Source organism: Salvelinus sp. IW2-2015, unplaced genomic scaffold (genome assembly GCF_002910315.2).
Source record: "Salvelinus sp. IW2-2015 unplaced genomic scaffold, ASM291031v2 Un_scaffold4109, whole genome shotgun sequence".
NCBI classification, from domain to species: domain Eukaryota; kingdom Metazoa; phylum Chordata; class Actinopteri; order Salmoniformes; family Salmonidae; genus Salvelinus; species Salvelinus sp. IW2-2015.
This window is the reverse complement of record NW_019945381.1, coordinates 48,346-72,329: the sequence shown is the minus strand read 5'-3', so window position 1 is coordinate 72,329 and position 23,984 is coordinate 48,346. Positions and strand designations below refer to the sequence as shown.

General features: G+C 43.7%; 1 long non-coding RNA gene and 1 pseudogene across 1 annotated transcript; both read right to left on the bottom strand.

Moving 5' to 3' along the window:
• Window positions 1-414: 414 nt before the first annotated feature.
• On the bottom strand, window positions 415-3,190 carry LOC139026202 (uncharacterized). Its single transcript, XR_011477953.1, has 3 exons — window positions 996-3,190; window positions 827-921; window positions 415-778 (listed from the first exon to the last, which is right to left on the bottom strand). It is a non-coding gene; the product is annotated as an uncharacterized lncRNA (long non-coding RNA).
• Window positions 3,191-18,550: 15,360 nt separating this feature from the next.
• Window positions 18,551-23,984, bottom strand: part of LOC112076890 (slit homolog 1 protein-like) — a 27,444-nt pseudogene continuing 22,010 nt past the window's right edge.

The following is a 23,984-nucleotide window of genomic DNA, read 5'->3' as shown; positions in this document are numbered from 1 at the left end:
CAAGTTATGTACGACTGGCATGCAAAAAATTCCAACCAATTCTGATCCTTGTGTTGATATCAACAATTGGACACCTGAAGGAAGTGTATATCAAAGTGACATCACGACATAGATGTCCTCTTCTTACGTTCCTTCCTTCCTTCGCTTCCTTCCTTCTATCCTTCCTTCCTTCTTCCTTCTTAATCTGTGCCAAACCAAGTTGAAAAACACAAGACTTTAGTCAAGGATTGACATATCGCAGGCTACACCTAACCTGATAAAGGACAGATTATAATGGGACCATTGAAGTGCTTTCACATCTCCACCACTGACTTCTGCTTTTTCTGTGCTCCTCCTCTTCTTCTGTCTCGTAAATATTACTGTCTCTACAGTGTCATTCAAAACCCCACCCCCTTCACATAAGTCAGGTAGTTTCCTCTTGTCGGGCCTGTGGAGCCTGCGCCCTCCAACCACACTGTAGCCTGAGCTGCGTTTGCAACACACAACTAGCAGTGCTCTGACTAACGTTTTTGGAACACTGACACTGGTTTAATAGTGCAAGGCCGAAGCGTTGCAGRTCTGAATGCACCCTTCAATGCACCCTTCAATGCTTTCTATAGAAAGAATTATATCACTCTCTGCCTCACAGACAAGACACTACATGTCCCAGACACCCCCAGCCAAGACACTACATGTCCCAGACACCCCCAGCCAAGACACTACATGTCCCAGACACACCTCAGCCAAGACACTACGTTACCCAGACACACCTCAGCCCAGACACTACGTTGCCCAGACACTACGTTACCCAGACACCCTCAGCCCAGACACTACGTTGCCCAGACACTATGTTACCCAGACACTACGTTACCCAGACACCCTCAGCCCAGACACTACGTTACCCAGACACCCTCAGCCCAGACACTACGTTACCCAGACACCCTCAGGGAATTAAGACAACCCAGACAACCTCAGCCCAGACACTACGTTGCCCAGACACTATGTTACCCAGACACCCTCAGCCCAGACACTACGTTACCCAGACACCCTCAGGGAATTAAGATAGTTGCTCTCTGCTCTCACTCTATTCAGGTACTTTCTCTAGATTCTGAGGCCTAGCAGTGATCTATAGTTATTTTTAGTTATTATGATTATTTCATATTTTTTTATATTACTTTTGTATTATTATTCACTGTAAAAAGAAAATGTCAAATGTCCTGAAAAGTTACTTAAATTTTATTTTGTCTTTTGTTTTCTCCCTTGGTCCCTCAATTTTTTTTTTAAATTATATTTTATAAAATGTAGATTAAGATCCCAAATCMAATGAATGTCTGTCTACTTCTCAGCTCAGGTGGAGAGGGTCCTCAAAGCACGTAAACTGCCCTCTCTACGCACCGTGCCTCAGACTCTGTGGCMTATATACTGGGGACCACATAGTGGCTACTTAACACTGCCGTAAGGCTACATAACACTGTCATAAGGATGACATAACAGGTCCTAGATGCTACTGTACCTTTATAAGCTGACATGGCACTTTGACTGCCACCTCACTAGAAGTGTAACCTTCTATTCCTCTCTTACAAACACAACATCTCTGAACACAACCGTGTGAGTACTGCCTTCTGGCTCACCTGCCAATCAAACGTCAGCGTTAGCGCTGTCATCTTCTCAGAACATCAACAYATCACCTCACAGAACCGTCTGACCTAAACAAAAGGCACCTCTGSAACTTCTAAAACCACAGTCATCAAGTTGAGGGAGAAACTATCATCCACAGCCAGCCAGTCAACRGAAAAGTCATTTTATTCGCAGTTCCTTTGAAGTTTTGCGACAAAAATGGAAAATGTATATATCAGTTAGCTTGTTTTGTTTGCAGCTTTTTGTGCTTGTTTTGTTCAACGTGCTGCTGAGTGGTTGATGATGGATGACTGGCCTGCTTGCTGTTGTGTGGGACTTCAGCAAATGTTTTGCTATTCTGGTAAGCCTACGRACATCTTTTGTTGCGTACCTACCTGGCGATACGTTTTCAAAATAACCTTCTGACTTTGGTTGCTAATTCTTCATATTTTGCGTTTGAACTTGMCAATCCTTCTTTATATATTCGTAATGCTTGGTGTGGTGCTGGCGTCGGTGCTGGTGTGGTCTGGTGCTGGTTTGTGATGCCTGCYATGGAGATATCAGTTTGGTCGGTGTTCTTAAAAAGGTTTTCAAACGCTGGGTGTCTGACTTCTAGCCCTACTGCAGGTATGATCCGAGACTGGTTTATTCTTAATGAATGAAAATGAATATTCATCTTCTTCTGTGAACTTTCTCTAGCTAAGGCTTTGCTAACTACTCGGCTTTCTAACAGGCGAACTGATGCCCTCTATTCAGGGCCTGGTGTTTCCTCTGTATTTCCGAGAGAGATTTCTGGGTTTGTTGATATACCTCATGCTATCCAGATGGAGTAGATAGGGGCGCTGTTGTTGTGGAAAGCAATGTCTCGCCCCTGTTATAGAGAGGTTCTCATAGCTCGTTTTTATACTCGGTTCTGTGAGTCCAACCGTACCTACCACACGGAAGCCTTTCTCTCTCTTTCTCCATACAACTGAATGGACCTCATTTTTTTCAATATCTACTACTGTTTACAGTTTGGGCAGAACTTGTATAATTTAAATATTTTTCTCTCACTGTAGTTTTTGTTTATGTACATTTATCCAACAATGTTTTTGTACTGTGTGAGTTGGAGTTTTTATTCTAGGCTTGTTATGTTGATTGATGTCCGTTTTAATTGAACACTTAAAAGAGGATCACATGATTATCTTATTTTTTTTTTTTTTTTATATATTTTTTTTTCTGTGTTTGATTTGTTGATCTGATGGGTTGGTTGATTGAATTACAATTTGTTTTTTGTTTTCCATTTTGTTTTGTATGCAAAATCACGATTTTACTAAATGGGCGAATGAATACTAAAATCTGTTCCTATATGTGATAAAGAAAAACATCTGTGGTCTGTTATTATTTTTTTTATTTTGCATTGAACTTCGGGCTGATTAGATCCATCTTTGTGCATGTGTGTAAAAACATAATATTTTACTGGTTATGTTATTATTGAAATTTGTAATAAATGCCATTTTGGCAACACATTTCAGCTGTACCGTTCTGTAAGGTGGTATGATGCTAGAGCTTCTTTTCAAAACCACTATTCTTCTAATAAATTTTGTTGTGAAAATAATGATCTGATTGTCCTCCTTTCAATCTGTGTATGTTGATCAGTTTTGTGTTGTTCAGGGCAGTCTTAGTAGTGTGTGTGTGTGTGTGTGAGTCCGTGTGGGTAGGCTCTTTTAGGGCAATATTACTGTATAAACAGTATTTTTACATGTGTTTAGTACTGTACAGTATTGTACAGGGTATGTGTATGTCTGTAGTGTGTGTGTGTGTGTGTGTGGTGTAATGTGTGTTAATTGCAGATAGAGCGTTGGTCAGCGAGGGTTAAGTACCGCCCTCCAAGAATACTAACAGGAAGTAAATAAACCTGCTGTTCTCACAGGCCTCCCTCCCCCTTACACGTCAGTCATCCTCTGATTTATCTACTCGCTCTGTCACTCTCTCTCTCTGTATTTATACATCTCTACACGTCAGTCATCCTCTGATTTAGTACTTCTAATCTAGTCTCGCTCTGTAACTCTCTCTCTCTGTATTTATACATCTCTTCCTCTCTTGGTCTATTCTTTCCGATTTTCATCTTTAATTTGTTCGTCCTGTCTGTTGAATTCTTTCACAGTAAAACAAAAAAAAGTTAACATTTTCTATTCTATTTTAGTCATCTTTGTTCTCTGCTCAATGCCTTTCATGTCTCCATCTCGCTCTCTCTGTGACTGTCTCTCTTTCCGCTATATCTGTAACATTCTTGGAAGCGTCCACCGTGTACATGGGGTGTATGTGGCTCTTCATCTCCTGTCCTGTTGTCCCTCTACAGGGTTTGACACATTGCAGAGAGGGCATGATGATGAGCTAACTCTACTGTTAAAGCAATGAGCTTTTCTCTCTCTCTCTTTTGCTCTGTCCATCTCACACAAACTCTTTCTCCATCTCAACCTCTCTGTTCCACACACTTCATCTCTCTTAACCTCTCCATCCCTCCTCCTCCCTCTCTTCTTCTCTCTGTTCCACACACTTCATCTCTCTTAACCTCTCCATCCCTCCTTCTCCCTCTCTTCTTCTCTCTGTTTTTTACAGGGCCTGGGGAAAGAGGCCTCAGCATTAGAGAGTGGGAGAAATAGAAAAAGAGAACAGACAGCTTTTCAGGGCATAGGAAATAGGTCATCCTCGTATGAAATATTTATTCCTCTCGTTGTGCCTAAAGCTCCAAAAGGACTTTCCGTCTTTTGTGTGGGTGTGGTGTGTGTGTGAGAGATGGGTTGATAAGCCAACAAGTCACCAGTCTGACTCGCCAGAATTAGGACGTTCATCCCACCTTCTCCAAATGTCCATTTCAAAGTGTCTTTTCTCCTGCTGCTCTGTATATGTTCTTACTCCAAAAGTCACATTTAGAAGTTATAGGGTTACAATGATCCAGTCCACCATTCTAACATGGCTTAAGGTTCTGGGATACGAGGTTAAAACATAATTTTCAGGACCTCATTCTACTGGTTAGTAAGGGTTAAGGTTTCCTGGAGATAGAGTTAACATTAATTTCCAGGACTCATTTTCTACTGGGTAGGTAAGGGTAAAGGTTCTGGGATTAGAGTTAAAACATATAATATTTTCAGGACCTCATTTTCTACTGGGTAGGTAAGGGTTAAGGTTGGACTAGACTTTAAACTAATTTCAGGACCTCATTCTTACTGGGTAGGGTAAGGGTTTAGGTTTGGATAGAGTTAAACATTAAATTCAGGACCTCATTCTACTGTATAAAGGTAAGAGGTTAAAGATTTTGGGATAGAGTTAAAACAAATTAATCTTCAGAACCTCATTCTTACTGTTAAGGTAAGGGTTAAGGGTTTGAATTAGAGTTAAAACCATTAATTTCAGGACCTCCATTCTATGGGTAGGTAGGGTTAAGGTTTGGATAAAGAGTTTAAAACATTAATTTCAGGACCTCTTCTACTGGTATTGTAAGGAGTAGGTTTGGGATAGAGTTAAAACATATTCAGGACTCATTCTACTGGAATGTTAGGTAAGGGTTAGGTTTGGGATAGAGTAACATAATTCAGGACCTCGATTCTACTGGTATAAAGGTAAGGGGTTAAGGTTTTGGGATAGAGTTAAAACATTAATTAATCAGGACCTCATTTACTACTGGGTAGGTAAGGAGTATAAGGTTTGGATAGACGTTAAAACAGTTAATTTCAGGACATCATTCTACTGGGTACGGTAAAGGGTTTATACAGCGTTGGGAATAGAGTAAAACATTAAATTTTCAGGACCTCATAATCTATGGTTAAGGTAGGACGTTAGATTCTGCGGATAGAAGTAAACATTATTCAGGACCTCATTCTACTGCTTAAGGTAAGGGTCTAAGGTTGGAATAGAGTTATCTAAAACATGTAATTCAGGACTTTCTTATAGGGTAGGTAAGGGTTAAGGTTGAGGATAGAGTTTAAAACCACCTTTAAATTCAGGACCTCATCTAACATGGTAGGTAAGGGTTAAGATGGGATAGAGTTAAAACATTATTTCAGGACTCATCTACTGGTTAGGTAGGGTTAAGTTGGAGAAGAGGTAAAACATTAATTTCAGGACCTCATTTCTACTGGTTAACAGTAAGGGTTAAGGTTTTGAGATAGAGTTAACATTATCAGACCTCATTCACTGGGTAGGTAAAGGTTTAAGGTTTGGGTAGAAGTTAAAACTAATCTTCAGTTACCTCATTTCACTGGGCTAGGTAAGGGCTTAAGGTTTGGGATAGAGTACAAACATAATAATTTCAGGACCTCATCTACTGAGGTAGGTAAAGGTAAGTATGGAGATAGTGGTTAAAACATAATAATATTCCAGGACCTCCAATTCTACTGGGTAGGGTAGGCTTAAGTTTTGAGGATAGGGTTTACAAACATTAAATCTTCAGGACCTCAATTACTATCTAGACGATAGGTAAGGAGTTAAGGAATTTTGGAGATAAGTTAAACATCTTAAAACAGTAGACAATGACTGGGATTCATCACTCAACCTTCTAATTTCAGGCGTCATGGGGATGACATCCGTCCACCTACTGATGGTAATAGCACTCACGAAGGCCCCAAAAAAACTGTCAAAGACTCCAGTACACCCAAGATCATAGGACTGTTCTCTCTCTTACTGACGTGAAGCAAACGGTACCGTGAGCACCAAGTCATAAGGACCAAAAGGACTCACCCCGCACCCTTAACAGCATTCTACCCCAAGCCATAACGACTGCTGTAAACATTAATCAAATGGCCACCCGGACATTTGCATTGTGTGCCCCCCCCCCCACCCACCCCCCCCACATAGTTTTTACAGACTGCTACTTCACCTGTGCTACTCACTGTTTATATATCTATATGACAATAGATCCACTTTACCCCAACCCAAAAAAATTAAATAATGACCTCGACTAACCTTGTACATTTGACTCAGGTACCAGTGCCCCTGTACAAGTAACATAGCCAATCCTGCTTGCTGTTATTTATGTGTTACTTTTTAAACTTTGTAAATATTTTCTTAAGTCATTACTTCTTAAAACTGCATGTCATTAAGGCTTGTAACGGGAGACACTATAACGTAAGGTCTACACCTGTTGTATTCAGCGCATGTGACAAAATGTGATGTGATCTTATGCACTTGTCTGGAGTGCAGCAGAATGGGAGCATATATAACACGTTACACAGCACAGGGTTAAACACCACAAAGCGTCACAAAGCTTTCACATGGCAACCGGTCAGTCTCTATATTTCTTCTGTCTTGCAGTCTCTTGCTCTCATTTCTTCTCCTCGATTCCCTCTCGTACTCCATCTCACCATTTCTCATTGTCTCTTCTTAATCTTTCGCTCTCTCTTCTCTTCATACACACATCTATCTCGCTCCTCTCATTTTCACACTTTCATCCACCTCTATCTCTCTACTTCTCTCATTCCACACTTATCTCACACCTCTATCTCATACAACTTCTCCACCTCTATCTCTCCTTTCTCTCATACCAACTTTCTCCACCTTATCTCTCCTCCTCTCATACACACTTTCTCCACTCTATATCTCTCTTCTTCTCTCATACACACTTTCTCCACTCTATCTCTCTCATTCTTCTCTAACACACTTTCTCCACCTCTATCTCTCTCTTCTCTCATTCAACACTTTCTCCACCTCTAATCTCTCTCTTCTCTATCATACATCACTTCTCTCCACCTCATATCTCTCTCATCTCTCATACACACTTTCTCCACATACATACTCTCTCTTGCATCTCATACACACTAATTTCCACATCTTATCTCTCTCTTCTTCATACACACTTTCTCCACATCTATCTCTCTCTTTCTTTTCACACAGTTTCTCCACCTCTAATCTCTCTCTCTCTCATACACATTTCTCCAGTTCTATCTCTCTCTTCTCTCATACACAACTTTCTCCACATCAATCTCTCTTCTTCTCATACACACTTTCTCCACAGATACTATCTCCTCTCTTCTTCCATACACACTTCCTCACCTCTTATCTCTCTCTTTCTCTCATACCACACTTTCTCCACCTCCTATCTCTCTCTTCTCTTCATTTACACACTATTCTCCACCTTCTACTCTCTCCTCTCTCATACACACTTTCTCCACCTCTATCTCTCTCTTCTTCTCATTACACCACTTTCTCCAACCTCTATCTCTCTCTTCTCTCATTACACACTTTCTCACACCTTATCTTTCTTCTCTCAACACACTTCTCCACCTCTATCTCTCTCTTCTCTCATACACACTTTCTCCACCTCTATTCTCTATTCTTCTCATTTACACCACTTTCTCACCCTTCTTTTTCTCTCATACACACTTTCTCCACATCTATCTCTCTCTTCTCTCATTCACACTTTCTCCACCTCTATCTCTCTCTTCTCTCAACACACTTTCTCCACTCTATATCTACTCTCTTCTCTCATACAACTTTCTCCACCTATCTCTCTCTTCTTATCACACTTCTCCACCTCTATCTCTCTTTCTTCATATACACACCTTCCTCCACCTCTAATCTCTCTCTTTCTCATACACACTATCCCCCACCTCATATACTCTCTCTTCTCTCAATACCACACTTTCTCCACCTCTTATCTCTCTTATCCTCATACACACTTTCTCACTCTATCTCTCTCTTCTCTCATACACACTTCTCCACCTCTATCTCCCTTCTCTCATCACACTATTACTCCACATCATCTCTCTCTTCTCTCATAATCAAACTTTCTCCACCTCTATCTCTCTCTCCTCTCACACCACTCTACCTCTATCTCTCTTTTCTCTCAATACACACGATTCTCACCTCTATCTCTCCTCTTCTCTATACACCACTTTCTTTCCACCTAACTATCTCCTCCTCTCTCTTACACACTTTCTTCCACCTCTATTCTCTTTCTCCTCATACACACTTCTCACCTCTATTCTTCTCTCTTATTCACCACTTTCTCCACCTCTATCTCTCTCTTGTCTCATTCACACTTATCTTCCACCTCTATCTCTCTCTATCTCTCATCCAACGTTCATCCACCTCTAATCTCTCTCTTCTTCATCATACACACTATTCTCCACCTCTATCCTCTCATTTCTCTCATACACACATCTTCTCCACCTCTTAACTCTCTCTTCTCTCATACACACTTTTCTCCACCTCTATCTCTCTCTCCTCTTCATACACCTTTCTCCACCTCTATCTCTCTCTTCTCCTCAATTCACACTTCATCCACCTCTATCTCATCTCTTCACTCTTACACACTTTACTCCATCTATCTTCTCTTCTTCATTACAAACTTTCTCCACCTCATCTCTCTTTTTTCATACACACTTTTCCACCTCTATTCTCTCTCATTCTCTCATACAACTTTCTCCAACCTCTATCTCTCTCTTCCTCTCATTACACACTTTCTCACCCTATCGCTCTCTTAACTCACCTCTATCTTCTTCTCATTAACACACTTTCTCCACCTCTTATCTCATCTCATCTCTCATACACGACTTTCTCCACCTCTATCTCTACTCTCATCTATACACACTTCTCACCTCTACATCTCTCTCTTCTCTATAACACTTCTCACTCTATCTCTCTTTCATACCACACTCTCATCTTCTCTTCTTCTCTCATCACACTTTTCTCACCTTATCTCTCTCTCCTCTCATACACACTCTCACACCTCTATCTTCTCTTTCTCTCATACACACTTTTCGTCCACCTCTATCTCTCTCTTCTTCTCATACCACACTTTCTCCACCTCTATTCTCTCTCTTCGCTGTCATACACACTTTCTCCACCTCTTCTCTCTTTCTTCTCATCCACCACTCACCACCTCTATCTGCTCTCTCTCATCACACTTTCTCCACCTCTATCTCTCTCTCCTCTACATAACACTTTTCACATCCTCTTCTCTCATCACACCTCCCTTATTCTCTCTTCTCTCATACACACTTTTCTCCCTCTACTCTCTCTCTCTCATACACACTATTCTCACCTCTATAACCTATTCTCTCCTCTCATACAACACACTTTTACTCCACCTCTATCTCTCTCCTTCTTCATACACACTTTCTCCCAACTCTATCTCTCTCTCTCTCATACACACTTTCTTCCATCCTCTAATCTCTTCTCCTCTCATAAACCTTCTCACCTCTATCTTCCTCTTCTCTCATCACACTTTCTCCACCTCTATCTCCTTGTCTCTTCATAATCAACACTTTCTCTTCACCTCTAATCTCCTCTCTTCTCTCATTACACAACTTTCTCCATCTCTATCTCTCTCTCCTCTCTCATACACACTTTCATCCACCTCATCTCTCTCTCTCTCTCATACACACTTTCTCCACTCTATCCTCTCTCTTCTCTCATACACACTTTCTCCACCTCTATCCTCTCTCCCTCATAACACACTTTTCTTCCACACTCATATCTCTCTCTTCTCTCATACACACTTTCTCCACCTCTATCCTCTCTTCTCTCATATCACACTTCTCCACCTCTATCTCTTTCTCCTCTGCAATACACACTTTCTCCACCTCTATCTCTCTCTTCTCTCATCAATTCCCATTCTATTCTCTCTTTAAACTACTCCACCTCTATCTCTCTCTTCTCATACACACTTTCTCCACCCTCTAATCTTCTCTCTCCTCTCAATACACACTTTCTCCACCTCTATCTCTCTCTCTCTCATCACACTTTCTCCAACCTCTATCCTCTCTCTCTTCTCTCATACACATTCTCCAACTCTATCTCTCTACTTCTCTCATACACACTTCTCCACCTCTATCTCTCTCTTCTCTCATACACCACTTTTCCACCTCTAATCTCTCTCTTCTCATCATACACACTTTCTCCCATCCTCTATCTCTCTCTTCCTCTCAATACACACTTTCTCCACTCCTATCTATCTTCTTCCTCTCATACACACATTTCTCCACCTCTATCTCTCTTTCCTCTCATACACACTTTCATCCACCTCATATACTCTACTCTTCTCCTCATACACACTATTCCATCCACACTCTATCTCTCTCTCTCTCATAACAACTTTCTCCACCCATATCTCCTCTCTTCTCTCATTACCACTTCTTACCACTCTAATCTCTCTCTTCTCTCATACCCACTTTCTCCACCTCTATCTCTACTCTCTTCTCTCATACACAACTTTCTCCACCTCTAATCTCTCTCTTCTCTCATCATACTTCCACATCTATCTCTCTCTCCTCTCATCACACTTTCTCCCACCTATATCTCTGCTCTTCTCTCATACACACCTTTTCTCCACCTCTATAACTCTCTCTTCTCTCATACACACTTTCTACCACTCTTCTCTAATTCTCTTCCACTCCTTCACCAACTATACAGTTTGCTTGCGTGCGCTTACGAAATGTCGAATACCATAAACAGATGTCCTTCCCCGCGGCGATCTCTGAGCGTCATACCACAGCGGTGGCACCGCATTACAGATTAATGACTGAAGATAGCGTTTTCAATTAGCACACACACACACACACACACCGGCTAGATCTCACCACCACCCGCAACACAGACTCCCTTTCAGCGCGGTACACAACACCCAGGAATCAACCGTCTCTGGGAAATAATCTTCTACATCAGAAAAGATAACATGGAGATAWTAGTCTGTTTGACCCCTGAACTATGACCCTAAACCCTCTCAGTATTGTCCATCATCTGGTTGTGTTACTAGAATGAAAACCTAAGACTCCGACAAGGAGAATTACAGCCATACTTTAAAAACCTCMAAAATATATTACAATAACACCAATTGATTGATCACAGATGCAGAAGCTCAGTCTGTTAACTAAAGCCTATAAAGTATAAAGTCAGACGTATGAAACAAATCATATGAAATGGATGATGTAGTACACTAAAAACAGGGACCCGTTTCAAAACTACTGGCTGAAATTCTAACAAAGTTCTGGAGCATAACTTTAACCCTTGGCACATGACTGAAATATTCAGATTGCCTCTGGCACTTTTTCTCTCTTCATCTCCCTCTCTCCCTCTCTCTCTCCATCTCCCTCTCTCTCTCTCCCTCCCTCTCTATCTCTCTCTCTCTCTCTCCATCTCCCTCTCTCTCTCTCCATCTCCCTCTCGCTCCATCTCTCTCTACACCTTTGTCCTACATCCCAATTTATCCCTCCTGTTGTCTCCTTTCACCGTTCTCTCCTTCCCGCTCTCTCAAATCACCTACTGTAAATAGCCTTTGGGGCCTGTGTGTGGCAGAGCAATGCAGGCAGCGGGCAGCTGTGTGTGTGTGTATGTGGAAGGGCAGGGCAGGCAGGCTGATGATGGCTACCAGGAGAGCACTAACCATGATCATATCAATAAAAGGACATCGCTGCTCTGTGTAGAGCTGCAGAGTGGAGAATATGAGAGGAGTAGAGAAAGATAAGAGGGAAGAAGAGAGAGAAGGAAAGGGGAGAGGCCTACTGCAGTCAGCCCATGGATGAGAGAACCAGAGTCAGACTAGATGAAGGATGAGAGGACCAAGTCAGACTAGATGAGAACCAGAGTCAGACTAGATGAGAGGACCAGAGTCAGACTAGATGAGAGGACCAAGAAGTCAGACTAGATGAGAGGACCAGATCAGACTAGATGAGAGGACCAGAGTCAGACTAGATGAGAGGACCAGAGTCAGACTAGATGAGAGGACCAGAGTCAGACTAGATGAGAGGACAGAGTCAGACTAGATGAGAGGACCAGAGTCAGACTAGATGAGAGGACCAGAGTCAGACTAGATGAGAGGCCACGAGTCAGACTAGATGAGAGACCAAAGTCAGACTAGATGAGAGGACCAGAGTCAGACTAGATGTAAGGACGAGAGTCAGACTAGATGAAGGATGAGAGTCAGACTAGATGAAGGACGAGAGGACCAGAGTCGGACTAGATGAAGGACGAGAGGACCAGAGTCGACTAGATGAAGGACGAGAGTCGGACGAGATGAAGGACGAGGTGGACTAGATGAAGGACGAGAGTCGGACTAGATGAAGGACGAGAAGTCGGACTAGAGAAAGGACGAGAGTCGGACTAGATGAAGGACGAGAGTCGGATTAGATGAAGGAAGAGAGTCAGATAGATGAAGGACGAGAAGTCGGAAGAGAGGAAATCAGATCAGACTAGATGAAGGAATGAAGAGGCGAGGGACAGAGATAGACAAGGAAAGAAAGGACGCAGAGTCAGACTAGATGAAGGAATGAAAGAGAGCTATGGATAGAGATAGGCAAGGAAAGAGAGGACAGAGTCAGACTAGATGAAGGAATGAAGAGAGCGAGGGATAGAGATAGACAAAGAAAAGAGAGGACCAGAGTCAGACTAGATGAAGGAATGAAGAGAGCGATGGATAGAGATAGACAAGGAAAGAGAGGACCAGAGTCAGACTAGATGAAGGAATGAAGAGAGTGATGATAGAGATAGACAAGGAAAGAGAGGACCAGAGTCAGACTAGATGAAGGAATGAAGAGAGTGATGGATAGAGATAGACAAGGAAAGAGAGGACCAGAGTCAGACTAGATGAAGGACGAGAGGAACCAGAGTCAGACTAGATGAAGGAATGAAGAGAGCGATGACAGAGATAGACAAGGAAAGAGAGGACCAGAGTCAGACAGATGAAGGAAATGAAGAGAGCGAGGGATAGAGATAGACAAGGGAGAGGAGAGGACCAGAGTCAGACTAGATAAGGAATGAAGAGAGCGATGGATAGAGATACACAAGGGAAGAGAGGACCAGAGTCAGACTAGATGAAGGACGAGAGGACCAGAGTCAGACCTAGATGAAGAGCGAGAGGACCAGAGTCAGACTAGATGAAGGAATGAAGAAGAGCGATGGACAGAGATAGACAAGGAAAAGAGAGGACCAGAGTCAGACTAGATGAAGGAATGAAGAGAGCGAGGGATAGAGATAGACACAGGAAAGAGAGGACCAGAGTCAGAACTAGATGAAGGAATTGTAGAGAGCGATGGACAAGATAGACAGAGGAAAGAGAGACCAGAAGTCAGACTAGATGAAGGAATGAAGAGAGCGAGGGATAGAGATAGACAAGGAAAGAGAGGACCAGAGTCAGACTAGATGAAGGAATGAAGAGAGCGATGGATAGAGATAACAAGGGAGAGAGGACCAGAGTCAGACTAGATGAAGGAATGAAGAGAGCGATGGATAGAGAATAGACAAGGAAAGAGAGGACCAGAGTCAGACTAGATGAGGAATGAAGAGAGCGATGGATAGAGATAGACAAGGAAAGAGAGGACCAGAGTCAGACTAGATGAAGGAATGAAGAGAGCGATGGATAGAGATAGACAAGGAAAGAGAGGACCAGAGTCAGACTAGATGAAGGAATGAAGAGAGCGATGGACAGAGATAGACAAGGAAAGAGAGGACCAGAGTCAGACTAGATGAAAGGAAGAGACCAGAGTCAAATTGGCTTTTTACCAAATTACCGTACAACAGACCATGTATTCACCCTACACACCCTAATTGACAACCAAACAAACCAACAAAGGCAAAGGTCTTCCATGCTTTGTTGACTTCAGAAAAGCCTATCGACTCAATTTGCATGAGGCTGCTATACAAATTGATGGAAAGTGGTTGGGGGTTAAAACTACGACATTCATAAAATCCATGTACCAAAACAATCAAGTGGCGGTTAAAATTGCAAAAAACAACACACATTCTTCACACAGGGTGTGGGTGAGACAGGGATGCAGCTTAAGCCCCACCCTCTTCAACATATATATCAACGAATTGGCGCGGGCACTAAGAAAGTCGCAGCACCGGCCGTCACCCTACTAGACTCTGAAGTCAAATTCTACTGTTTGCTGATGATACTGGTGCTTCTGTCACCAACCAAGGAGGGCCTACAACAGCACCATAGATCTTCTGCACAGATTCTGTCAGACCTGGCCTGACAGTAAATCTCAGTAAGACCAAAATAATGGTGTTTCCAAAAAGGTCCAGTCGCCAGGACCACAAATTCATCTAGACACTGTTGCCCTAGAGCACACAAAAAACTATACATACCTCGGCCTAAACATCCGCCACAGTAACTTCCACAAAGCTGTGAACGATCTGAGAGACAAGGCAAGAAGGGCATCTATGCCATCAAAAGGAACATAAATTTCAACATACCAATTAGGATCTGGCTAAAAATACTTGAATCAGTCATAGAGCCCATTGCCCTTTATGGTTGTGAGGTCTGGGTCCGCTCACCAACAAGATTTCACAAAATGGACAAACACCAAATTGAGACTCTGCATGCAGAATTCTGCTAAAAATACCTCCGTGTACAACGTAAGAACACCAAATAATCATGCAGAGCAGAATTAGGCCGATACCCACTAATTATCAAAATCCAGAAAGAGCCGTTAAATTACAACCACCTAAAAGGAAGCGATTCCCAAACCTCCATAACAAAGCCATCACCTACAGAGAGATGAACCTGAGAAGAGTCCCCTAAGCAAGCTGGTCCTAGGGCTCTGTTCACAAACACAAACACACCCCACAGAGCCCCAGGACAACAGCAACAATAGACCCAACAAATCATGAGAAACAAAAAAATAATTACTTGACACATTGAAAGAATTAACAAAAAAAACAGAGCAAACTAGAATGCTATTTGGCCCTAAACAGAAGAGTACACAGTGGCAGAATACCTGACCACTGTGACTGACCCAAACTTAAGGAAAGCTTTGACTATGTACAGACTCAGTGAGCATAGCCTTGCTATTGAGAAAGGCCGCGTAGCAGACATGGCTCTCAAGAGAAGACAGGCATGTGTCTCACTGCCACAAAATGAGGTGGAAACTAGGCTGCACTTCCTAACCTCCTGCCCAATGTATGACCATATTAGAGAGACATATTTCCACAGATTACACAGATCCACAAAGAATTTGAAAACAAATCCAATTTTGATAAACTCCATATCTACTGGGAGAATCCACAGTGTGCCATCACAGCAGCAAGATTTGTGACCTGTTGCCACAAGAAAAGGGCAACCAGTGAAAGAACAAAACCCATTGTAAATACACCATATTTATGCTTATTTATTTTAACTGTGTGTGCTTTAACCATTTGTACATTGTTACAACACTGTATATATATAATATAACATTTGTAATGGTCTTTATGTTTTGAAACTTCTGTATGTGTAATGTTTACTGTTAATTTGTATTGTTTATTTCACTTTTGTATAATATCTACCTCACTTGCTTTGGCAATGTTAACACATGTTCCCATGCCAATAAAGCCCCTTGAATTGAATTGAATTGAATTGAAGGAATGAAGAGAGCGATGGACAGAGATAGACAAGGAAAGAGAGGACCAGAGTCAGACTAGATGAAGGAATGAAGAGAGCGAGGGACAGAGACAGACAAGGAAGAGAGGAAGTTATTTCAGACTCACACGTCATTAACATTGTTCAATATGCTGACAGTTTGATATTTGATCATCAATTGTGTGTGTTTTATTGGAGCTTTTGCAACGTTTTCTCCCAGACATTTCCAGCTGCCCTGTGCTGGTAACTATGGATACAGAGGATTATCAGGTATAGTATGTTAAATGGTCTTCTGTTGTCATGAACATATCTCTGGATCGTAGTACAGGATTTGTTCTATTTATTGTTATAATTGTAATAGTTATTTGTATAATTATTGTTAATTATATATGATAGATTCATGTCTGTGTGTGCATTTATAATGGATACATTAGGAAAGTAGCATAAGTACTATTTCATGATTAAAATCCAACACTAAGAACAAAATCTCCAATCACCATTTCCCCCTTTTTCGAATAACCACACGAAATATATGTTGTCTGTGTTAATATTGTAGTAATACATTATAAATTCAAATATCTACAAAGCTCTTAGATGAAAAATAACATGAATCCAAATGGCACCCTATTCCCTATATAGGGCACTAATGTTTACCAGAGCCCTTTGACACAGAGCACCCTATTCCCTAATGGGCACTACTGTTGACCAGAGCCCTTTGGGCCCATATTTAAGATACCCGTGGCTGTATGACTACATAAGTAATAGAATATATGTCTATATGCTACAGAGCTCCTAGATCAAGATAGACTATGGTTAGTTAAAACGATATGAGTTTGGTATTTGTCATTGTGTTCTCTAGTTCACTATACTCTGGTAGTTTCATCAGGGAGGTGTGTGGTGATATACTGCCATCCAGTGCTAAGGTATCAACACGCAAGAAACAAAAGGCTGTATCTAGAACCTATACGGGTTCTTTGGCTCTCCCCAAATAGGAGAACCCTTTTGGGTTCTGTGTGGACCCTTTCCACAGAAACCCAAAAGGATTCTTCAAAGGGGACAACCGAAGTACCCTTTTGGAACCCTTTTGTCTAAGAGGGTAACAACTTCTTATTCAGTATAGTTAACACACACACAGTCTCTACTGGTCCACTGTACACTGGACGCAGGGAAATGTGTGTTTTTGCTTGTGACAGTAGCCAGCCCACCACACCACAACAGCTGGAAGCAGCAAATAAGACTATACAGCGGACTGGATATTAAAACCTGTTTTCAGGGAGAGATATTTTTCTGTTGTGTGTGGATCTTTCCTCTCTGAATATGGTAGTCAGTGGGCTTTATTGGTATTGGGGTGGTGGTAGTATGGTTTGATCTCTCTTTAAAGAGAGGGGGAAGGGGTACAGATGCTGGTGAAGGGCAGGGGAGGGTGTGTGTGTACGCGTTCGTGTGTGTGCCTGTGTTCATATGCTTTTTTTGTGTGTGTGTGTGTGTGTGCGTGCGTGCGTGCGTGCGTGCGTGTGTGTTTCCGAGCTTTCACAGGGGGTGGTAGGGGCCTGGCTGAACCAATCACACAGAGGGGGATATATTATGGTTTATGGTTCAGGTTCCATATAAATCACAAGTTTCATTAAACAGCCTGAACTCTGGGGTTTGGGATGGTTTTACCCTACGGCCCCACGAGACACAGCCAGGGAACAGGCTGCTCTCTCTCTCCTCTCCCCGAGACACCTGCAGGGAACAAGGCTGCTCTCTCTCTCCTCTCCCGAGACACTGCCAGGGAAACAAGGCTGCTCTCTCTCTCCTCTCCCTCGAGACACTGCAGGGAACAAGGCTGCTCTCTCGCTCTTCCTCCATGAGACACTGCAGGGAACAAGGCTGCTCTCTCTCTCTCTCCATGAGACACTGCCAGGGAACAAGGCTGCTCTCTCTCTCCTCTCCACGAGACACTGCCAGGAACAAGGCTGCTCTCCTCTCTCTCTCCACGAGACACTGCCAGGGAACAAGGCTGCTCTCTCTCTCCTCTCCATGAGACACTGCCAGGGAACAAGGCTGCTCTCTCTCCTCCTCTCCATGAGACACTGCCAGGGAACAAGGCTGCTCTCTCTCTCCTCTCCACGAGACACTGCCAGGGAACAAGGCTGCTCTCTCTCTCCTCTCCACGAGACACTGCCAGGGAACAAGGCGCTCTCTCTTCTTCTCCACGAGACACTGCCAGGGAACAAGGCTGCTCTCTCTCTCCTCTCCATGAGACACTGCCAGGGAACAAGGCTGCTCTCTCTCTCCTCTCCATGAGACACTGCCAGGAACAAGGCTGCTCTCTCTCTCCTCTCCACGAGACACGTGCCAGGGAACAAGGCTGCTCTCTCTAACCCTCTTCTGGCTTTCTCTCGTCCTCTCTCCTTTCCTCTTTCTATCCTGTCCTCCATGTCCCCCACTCCTCCTCCTTTCATTTGCTTCTGTTGTCCTCCACTCAGTTATTCTCCCTCACTCTCTCTCTCTTCAGGGGTGATTAACTAAGATCTGTCATAGCTCATAGACTCCGTGACCTCTTCTCTCCCTGGACCAAACACTGTACTGACACGTTCAGGTTAAAGGTCACACACATCCAGGTCAAAGGCCACAGAGAGAACTGACAACACGTTCAAGGTGGAAGAGAGAAAATCATGTCTTTTATTGAAATAAATAAACATCACTACACATAATCTGAAGCAAATCATTGATGATATTATATCACCAAGTAGGTAGACAACATGTAAATAGAACAATAACATCATAGTCATTTAACGTCTCCGTGACGACACTGTGTATTAGACTGACAATAGGCTGACTGGTTTTGGCAGCTTTAGATCAGGCAGTTAGAAGAACAGCAAAGACAAATTTGCTTCAGTCTACAGACCCAATACAACGTCTGTCCTCCCATGCCAGGATTCAAACATATAAAAATACTATCTCCAAATGAAATGCAATGATATATATTACAATCTGTTAAGTATTTACCATTTTGTATCACAATCAAAGGGCTACATTAGCTACATAACACTAAGTTAAAAAACAATCTAAATGTTAAACAAATGTTATGCACATTTCTGTTTTAGTTTTACAACAATTATAACTAAAATATTATCAAAGCTACATTTGTGTTGAGTTTCATAATACTGCAGACGTGGTAGAAGGAGACTGATTGGACCAGAGAGATAGGAGGCGGGTTTTACTCAATGATACAATTATAACCAATTACCATGACGAATATTAAGGAAGTTTCTGGCTAAAATCAAACTGGCACATAKCCTCCAAAAGGCCCCCACCTCTTTAAAGTRGGCCACAGGGCCTCAGCTGCTCTCTAAAACGCACCCCCTTCCCCCATCTGAACCTTCAAACACCCTCGTTATAAGACCGGCCACTAGAGGGCGAACTGGCATTGCAGCCCAGTGAAAAGATACACAGATTAAATGGTAAACTAGCAAAAAAAGAGCAGCAGTTTCTCATTTAACAGGAAGAAACTAGAGAAGTGTCTCAACGGTTTCCTGTTGCCAACATGGCTGCCATGCACCCTACAGGTTCCTCCATTTACAATGATTTGAGCACATGGATRAAGGGGTGTACAATACAGTATAAATCCAAAGAATGACCTTTCAATATAACATGACTAATGTGAGACCACAGTTGACWTTCTTTAGGTAGTTGCTGATGTAGATGAAGATGACGAAGATGAGGTTGGTTGGTTTGGTGTTGGTTGGCCGTCCTTGCCAGGGAAGAACTGTCCTATATTACAAACACTGTTGTCCGCAACACACAGACAATGTCCATGTTTTATATATATATACTTTCCTACAGTGTGTTCAGTAACTCCTCTTCAGCTGACTGCACTGCCCACGTGTGTGTACGTGTGTAGTACAACAACGACTACACACACTCCTTGCAGCCGCACTCCACTGCTTTCTCTACGTCCTGTGTGAAGGAACTTCCGTCGTCGCACTCGAAGGTGTAGCGCCGGCGTCGTACCCTCAGTGGGGCGCAGCACGCCGCCCCGCCCCCCTGGCAGCCCCCCCGACACTCCACCCAGGAGAAGGGCCGCGTCGTCTGGCAGTCGGCGTGGCCGCGCGGCACCYGGTGGAAGTCACGCACTGCCTCGCCGCGGCACGCTGACTCAACTAGAGGTTAGAGGTGAGAGGGCAGAGGTTAAAGAGGCTGAGTAGTGTGACATCATCAACAACAAACACAGTAGGGGTTATTCATGTATCGTCACAATATTGTTCTGAATGTTCTCTTGAGGACTGGTGTCCGACAACTTTCTTCTCAATACATTCTCAGTTGGAGCTTATCAACATGTCTAAAGTTAATTTGTTTGTCATCATTGTGATGTCGTCCGATCGACGTTAAATGTAGTCTAATGCTAGCTAGCTAAGAGTGAAGGACATTTTTGCTAGCTAAAGTTAGCATTGCTATACCTTTTTTATGAACTTTGCTAGCTAATGACATTTGTCTAAAGTACATTTTACGGCATAATAATGATGGCAAAGTTGATTCCTACTAATTGTTTGCCTAATGTAGCAATGGCATCGTATTTCCAAGACGAAACAAGGCACCACTAAACGTYTTGAGAACACTCAACAATGGCGTGACGCGACCGAGTATTCCAATGTCTCTCCCTGTCAAACACACACTCCATCCTCCCCCCACACCTCTCCCCCTCTGTCAAAACCTGTATCACAGGTTCTCTCTCTTACCTGTCCCCCCTCCTCCTATCATCTCCCTCCATCCTTACCTGTATCACAGGTTCTTCTCTCTTATCGTCCCCCTCCTCCTATCATCTCCCTCCATCTTACCTGTATCACAGGTGTTCTGTCTCTTACCTGTCCCCCTCCTCCTATCATCTCCCTCCATCCTTACCTGTATCACAGGTGTTCTGTCTCTTACCTGTCCCCTCTCTCCTATCCTCTCCCTCCATCCTTACCTGTGTCACATGTGTCCCCGGTGTATCCCGTGTCACAGAGACAGTAGGTCGCTCCTCCCTCAGTCAGCTGACAGTGGCATGTTGGCAGAGCAGCACTGAACACGGCTTGGCTGGTCTTCTGGCACTGCTGGTGCTGTTAGCTCCCCCTGTTGATTGCACAGGGTGGCGCGCCAGCCCTCCTCACACTCACACCTGTACGACTGAAACATCCTGAACACACACACACCCCTCACAACACCTGGGAGAAATGGAGGAGAGAGATGGACGGAGAGATGAGGGCGAGATGGAGGGAGAGGTGGAGGAGAGGGAGAAGTGGAGGGAAAGTGGAGGGAGAGGGAGAAATGGGAGGGAGAGGGAGAGTGGAGGGGAGAGGGAGAAATGGAGGGAGAGGAGAAGTGGAGGGAGAGGGAGAAGTGGAGGGAGAGGGAGAAGTGGAGGGGAGGGGGAAGGAGAAATGGAGGGAGAGTGGAAAGGAGAAATGGAGGGAGAGGGAGAAGTGGAGGGAGAGGGAGAGGGAGAAATGGAGGGAGAGGGGAGGGAGAAATGGAGGAGAGGGGGAGGGAGAAATGGAGGGAGAGGGAGGGAGGAAATGGAGGGGGGGGGAGGAGAAATGGAGGGAAGAGGGGGAGGGAGAAATGGAGGGAGAATGGAGGGGAGGGAAAAAATTGAGGAAGAAATGGAGGGGAGGGAGAAATGGAGGGAGAGGGGGAAGGAGGAATGGAGGAAGTGGGAGAAAGGGAGGGAGAGGGAGAAAGGGAGGGAGAGGGAGAAAGGGAGGGAGAGGGAGAGGGAGAAAGGGAGGGAGAGGAAGAAATGGAGGGAGAGGGAGAAAGGGAGGGAGAGGAAGAGAAAGATGCTATAAGAAAAATGCAGTGGGGAAAATACAAAAGCTGGGACTCGAACAACACAATCAATTAAACCATACACTTAATGAGTTACCCCCAAAATAAATCAACATGATAAAACACAAGATAACAACAAGCCACATAGACCCACTATAAACCACAACAGACTACAACCCTTTACCACTCACTCTCCAGTCTCCCACCCCCAGTCACACTTACTTATTCCCCTGGCATGGGTTAGCCGTGGTTGCCGGGGCAACATCACCCCCAACAAGGCCTCCTCCGATTGGCTGATCGCAGTGTAGCCCAACCCAGTCAGGCTGGCAGTGGCAGAGGGGTCCCTGGGCACCATCCGGTTGGCACACTCCATGGAGGCAGAACAGTTTCCTGCAGGGCTGGCATCCTGGCACCACCCCCGGCTTCAGCACATCAAACAATTAGAATTGGGAAAAAAACGTTATAATCGACGCAGTGTGAAAATGTGTCTTTAGCTTCAGAAATAAAATACTAAAATAAATATTTCTCTAACTTCTCAGATCTAGGTTTCTGGGAATATTCCAACTGGGATTTCTGGAAAAGCTGGGAATTTTGGGTAAGTTACCAGAATGTTCCTCCCCGTCTCCCACCATACCTTCATAGTGGTCTGGGTGAAGTCCTGCAGCTCGTGGTTGATGTACAGATTCCTGATGCAGCCGTGGAAACTGGAGGAGTTGAGGGGCTGGAAGAGACTCAGAGAGGAGTAGGACATCTTCTCTGGCATACCTGGAGAAAGAGAGAGAGGGAGAGAGAGAGAGGGAGTGAGGGAGAGAGAGAGAGGGAGTGAGAGAGAGGGAGGGAGAAAGGATATATGTAACAGGGTGGGTTAGGGCCTGAACCTGGCTCTCAGCTGAGGTCGTGTGTGCCTTACCCCCCACGTATAGCGGTGCCTCTCCAGACAGAGGTGGGACCCCTCCCAGACTGTCCAGAGTGGTGGGCGCACCCCCGTCCACAGACAGGTTCACCATCCTGTCAAAGGTCACCAGCTCTACCGTATGGAAACGCCCGTCGTTCACCGTCTCAGCGCTACGGCAACACCAGAGGTCAGGGGTTAGAGGTCAGAGGTTAGGTGCCGGTGATATTTTATTATTTTCTGATAGTCGGTGTTTGTGAATAGAATGTAGATGACGTTGGTGTGTGTGTGTGTGTACCTGTATGTAGTGTGTGTGTGTGTTTGTGTGTGTATATAACATGTAAAAGGTGTCTGTGTGTGTGTGTGTGTACACACACTACCGTTCAAAAGTTTGGGGTCACTTAGAAATGTCCTTGTTTTCCATGAAAACATACATGAAATSAGTTGCAAAATGAATAGGAAATATAGTCAAGACGTTGACAAGGTTATAAATAATGATTTTTAATTGAAATAATAATTGTGTCCTTCAAACTTTGCTTTCGTCAAAGAATCCTGCATTTGCAGCAATTACAGCCTTGCAGACCTTTGGCATTCTAGTTGTCAGTTTGTTGAGGTAATCTGAAGAGATTTCACCCCATGCTTCCTGAAGCACCTCCCACAAATTGGATTGGCTTGATGGGCACTTCTTACGTACCATACGGTCAACGCTGCTCCAACAACAGCTCAATAGGGTTGAGATTGGGTGACCTGTGCTGGCCATCCTTATAGCGATACAGCAACTGCTTCTTCCTAAATGGTTTCTGCATAGTCGTGCTTTGGGTCATTGTCTGGAATTGGCTCAATTAAGCGCAGTCCACAGGGTATGGCATGGACGTTGCATATATGGAGTGATAGTCTTCCTTCTTCAAGATCCCTTTACCCTGTAAAATCTCCCACTTTACCACACCAAACCATCCCAGACCATCAATTGCCTCCACCATGCCTGACAGAGCATCAAGCACTCCTTCCAGGCATCTTTTTCATTTTTTTGGCATCTCATGAATGTTCTTCTTTGTGATCCGAACACTCTCAAACTTAAGATCCGTCTGTCCATAAAATTTTTTTTCCAGTCTTCCTCTGTCCATGTGTCTTGTGTTTCTTTTGCCATCTAATTTTTTTTGCCCAGTTGAAGAAATGGCTTTCTTTCTTTGCAATCTGCCTAAGAAGGCCAGCAATCCGGAGTCGCCTTTTTCACTGCTTGACGTTGAAGACTGGTCGTTTTTGCGGTACCATTTTATTGAAGCTGCCAGTTGAGGACTTGTGAGGGGCGTCTGTTTCTTCCTCAAACTAGACACTATGTAATTGTCATCTTGCTGCAGTTGTGGTGCACCGCCGGGCCCTCTCCCA